Consider the following 5,000-nt stretch of genomic DNA (forward strand, 5'->3'; position numbering starts at 1 on the left):
GACACTCCTCACATACGAACAGATTTTTATGTCCCAACTGAAATAATATAGAAGTAATGATAAATTTAACTCTCGTTTACGGACACTCTCAGACACGGACACGGACAGCTGTTTCACAGTCCTAAAGCTTGCTTTACCTCCTGACTGCGGACAGAACTTGGATTTGAAGATCTAGGCCCAATTGTATAAAACTCCCTGACTAAAGATCAACTTTGATCGAAGATCGAAAAGTGAACCGAGTTCAGACACTTCTTCTATTGTATAAAACTTTTCTGCGATCAACTTACCTTGGTTCAAATGCAATCTAAGTTCACGTGAAAAGGATTTGGCAACATCGCATAAACAGGTGAAATACGTGATGCGCGGACAGGTTTGTTCAGTGTTGCCAATCTAGCGACTTTAACTCTTTTTCAACAACAATTTCTTTTAACGTTTATATTGCTTAAATAGGGATTTAGTGACCTTTTTAGCACCCCATAGTGACAAAATTTAATCTTTCTTTGTTGATAATGAGAAATCTAGCGACTTTACAACTACTTTTTGGCGACTTTCCGTATTACATTCTGTTGGAGACACTGGTTTTTTGTGCTATGTAAATAATGGCGGACAATAAGAAGAAGGTTGACTGTTCTCCGAGTTGTTAACATGTTATGGTGTTTGATACTGCTAAACATAATAAAGCTTTATAAAACGACAATTTTCGATTAGTAATACAGTAAACTGAAAATTTATGAATGCACCTATCATATACATTAATAATTAATGGTTGTTATAAACATAATATAATTATAGGTTATGTTATTTTGATACTGCTGAACACGATAGAGCCTTATAAAATAGAAGATTGTTTGTGTATTAAGGCAAGAAATTGAAAGAAATATATATATATATGTACTTATCATATCTATTGATATTAATAATAATGGATATTTTATTTGCACAATCTGTCACTCGTATATTTCAAACAGAAAAGAAATAACTGAACTTGGATCATCTAACTTAATCGGAGAAATTTCTTCAGTCAAAGTTGACTTTAGTTTGAGACAAATTAATCTCAGATTAGACTTTATACAACACAAAATTCCAAGTTCAACTGAAACAAGGATCAATTTAACCTCTGATCTAAGATTAAATGGTTTATACAATCGGGCCCTAATGTGTTACAAAAATGGAAAGTTTAGTTTTGAGAACTGTACAGAAATTCCGTAACATGAAAGAAGACAATAAGGGTCTTGTAGGCTACCACTAGCCCAGCCGGCTACCCCTTGTTAGCTGGAAGCGGTGGATAAACAAAGTCATAAAATTTAACCTGTCTGATGGGTCAAAGATTTCCGCAATCATCAAATTGTATTCGACATATGATAGGGTTAATAGGATTATTCTCTTCCCTTCAATCAGTTGTTCTGTTTCGAGAGACATGACACCTGAACGTAAAGGTTAAGTTGAAAACTGTAAATTACAGTACTGCATAACTGTAGACCTAGAATAAAATTGCATGGCACAGTACTATATTTTCCTTTTTCGGTCTTGTTCAAAGTTGCAAAGAATTTACTGTAGTACAGTAGATTGTATTTAGAATTAAACTACAGCAATACATTTCATTTAAAGCGTGAAGGGATACATAATGAATATTATAAATTTACTGTTAGATTGGGGAGCCTCCCTCCCAATAAAGGACACCTCCCAGATGCGGACAGATTGTTACGTCCCTTTGATGTCCGTAAATGAGAGGTGTCATTGTAGTTCTCTCTGGGCCTAACCTGTTTCTAATACTACCAATTTCATCGAGAACAACTCCCTTTCTTTTTTTGGTAATAGATTGTAACTGATTTTTTACCCGTAGATTCAGCGACCCTTCCCAATGTTATTTTTTGCACGATCGTGTTTTTTGCTTTAGGCCTATTTATAACTAGAACTTGGAGAAGTTAGAATTCCCATACAGAAGCTTGTTGCTAGGGAAACCATTCATCATAACATAAAACTATACTGAAATAGACTCATTACAGTGCATTTATTGTTACTTAGTTACCAGTACAGTGAAGGTTTGCGAAAATTTTGGAATAACATTGCTCTAAATTTTCAATGCAAAATATGTTGTATTTGCAATTTTAAAAATATGATCGTGTAAAAAATGTTATGCAATATACGTCTGTGAAATACATTATTAAATCTCGGAAATTGAAAAACGAACAGAGCAAGTTTTTCAAACTTTTCCTCGCTTTTGTAAGAAGCACCTTTCCACCTTTTATCATAATATACTATTATATCTAAATTGTTTCTTTGGCCCGTAGTTACACAAAGAGATAAAATAAGAGGTTATGTTCATAGTAAATAATACACTTATCTTATCCCATATGACAACTGCCGTTAAATCATAGTATACATGGCCCTGAGCTGAAACATATAATTAAAATCTAGGTTCTAGTAAGTCGTTTTGCTGACCGACTGGTCTTACTGTTGGTAATTTTCGATTGTTCATTATTACTACTAGGGACCGGGTTTGTAGGTTTTTACCTATTTGTTTTCCTTGCTTCTGAAATCCTAATTTCTTTAATACTTTTCCGAATCATGATTGTAGGAGTCGTATAGCTATATAAATTCTGTTGAACCTAAAAAAACCTAAATCGGGTCTTAGTACCTAAAAAAAACCTGGTGTTGATGAGCGTTATCCTGTATTTATTGTGTTATATTTAATTTTTTATTTTGAGAGAAATATCAATACGTTTAGAGAGAGAGAGAGAGAGAGAGAGAGATAAAGAGAAAGTAGAAAGAACACTCTCGACGGGAGGAGGCTATCTCAATCTCTAAGGCAAATCTGTACTTAGCACTGAAATCTATGGCTCTCTTTCTTTTCTCAAGGCATATTTCAGTGACCTTCCAAAATACAGTAGAACCCCGATTATCCGTCACCCTATTAACCGATTGTTGGATTATCCGTGTCATATTCTCCTTTTTTGTTGCAGAAAAAATATTGAGTACTGCACAATACATTAGCATGTATTTTTTTTATAGAGAGTGATATTACAAGCCTTTGTCCTTACACATTATGATCTCCAGTTCGAGTGACCTGTTTAATTTCTCTGCAAAACGTCTTCCAGAAGTGCCAAAAGAATACATGTTGTGCTAAGTATCGAAGAGAAGTGCATATAATTGAGTGGTTTTGGAAAAGAGGAACTGTGATTCATCTCACATCGGAATATGAGATTGGAGTTACAACTGTGCGAGATTTAATAAAAAACAAGGATAAAGTGTATAAATTACTTAAATCTATAACATGAGACCTATACTTTTCCTGTCTTTCCACAGAAATCTATCATAGGAAGTTTCCTTGACCCTAGGAAACCCGTCATTGGCATTCATTTATTCATGCATTCGTTTGTTTGTTCGTTCATTCATTCATTCATTCATAATTTTCTATCAGTGCAAACCCAGCATTTTCCAGTCTTTCCTATTTTCTGCCTTCCTCTTAGTCTCCGCATATGACCCATTTATCGTCTATTATTTGATATCTTCTTCTGCCCCAAAATCTTCTTCCATTCACCATTCCTTCCAGTGCATCCTTCAGTAGGCAGTTTCTTCTCAGTCAGTGACCCAGCCAATTCCTTTTTCTTTTCCTGATCAGTTTCAGCATTATTCTTTCTTTCATGGACTCTTTTCAACAGAGCTATTATACTTAAAACTTCTGATCCACTACGTAATATGTTAAAACATATGACCACGGAGAAAATCGCAAAACTGCGTTATGCAACACTTAATTTATTAAAGTTTTCTATGGTACGGATTATCCGATTTTTTCGATTAACCGTTCAGCACACCCCCTTCATTACCACGGATAGTAGAGGTTCTACTGTATATTGGGTATTTGGAATCTTTGTCGCGACAACTGAAAGATGCAATTCGAGTCATTGACTCGCTCTACAGAAACAAGAACCAGGACCCGTGGGTGAAGCCGACACATTAAAACTGAAGAAAGTATTGCAGAGGAATCTAGGTTTTGAAAAAATTAAAAATGTGTGCTCCATTCTTCAGGGGGAAAGCTTCAATTGTCAGTTACTGTGGGTACCTGCTGCAGTGGCAGCGATGAAATTTGCACCTATGACGCCATGTGCTGTCAAAATAACCTTTTCGTCCTTCAAATGTAATTTGAGAGACAATAGAAAAAACTTTTCAGTCGAGAATCTTGAAAAGTATTCGGTCTCACAGTAAATGTTGTTTTGTTTGTTTTGTTTGTTTGTTTGTTACTTTTTTAAATAATTCTTGATCAAGATTGAACAAATTTAATTCAAAAGTTGTGTGTGTACTGTACCTTTTATCTATTGAAAATTGAAATATATGCATTATATCAAGAGAAATTATATTGGATAAAAAGTTAATTGTTACAATAATTTATTCAAAGTACAAATGAGCCGTTCAGAGCAAAATTGGGTAATGACGGTTAAAGTAAATATTCTGTAAAATACATCGCAAAGTAGCAATTAATATTCAATTTATTTAAACTATTAGTAGTCAGTGGACAGCAAGAACGACATATTAATTGCTACTTTGCGCTGTATTTTACAGAATTTTTACTTTAAACCTCATTACCCAATTTTGACTTACACCACTTTTGCTCTGAACGGCTCAAATAATGTTAAAGGGGAAGGAGCGAAAATTTCAAATCTCATAAATTTTGATAAATAGTTTGGTTCTTGAAAAGGCAGTTTCAGTGGTCCATGTTGCCTTAATAAATATATATATTTAATTTTTAAGAATAACTGTAAGGATACATTTTTAACGATCGGGCAGTTTTTGCGACTCCTTTCACAAGTTGAACATAAAACTTGAAAAAAAAAAACTTCTTTCACCTATTCCAAAAACATAAAATGGTCGTTTTAAAAAAATTCGGTCTCTAATTATTAATTTATACGAAACCAAAGCGATGGTTGATTAGGGATTCAGGATAACTTTCACGATTAAATTCACGTCACATTTATATATAGCCTAAGTCGAACTTAAATCTC

At 34.0% G+C, this 5,000-nt stretch overlaps 1 protein-coding gene across 2 annotated transcripts in view; it reads right to left on the bottom strand.

The window, feature by feature from the left end:
• Positions 1-5,000, bottom strand: part of LOC138708810 (organic cation transporter protein-like) — a 145,388-nt gene that overhangs the window by 93,896 nt on the left and 46,492 nt on the right. The gene's annotated exons all lie outside the window — the stretch shown is intronic.

Source organism: Periplaneta americana, chromosome 11 (assembly GCF_040183065.1).
Source record: "Periplaneta americana isolate PAMFEO1 chromosome 11, P.americana_PAMFEO1_priV1, whole genome shotgun sequence".
NCBI lineage: Eukaryota > Metazoa > Arthropoda > Insecta > Blattodea > Blattidae > Periplaneta > Periplaneta americana.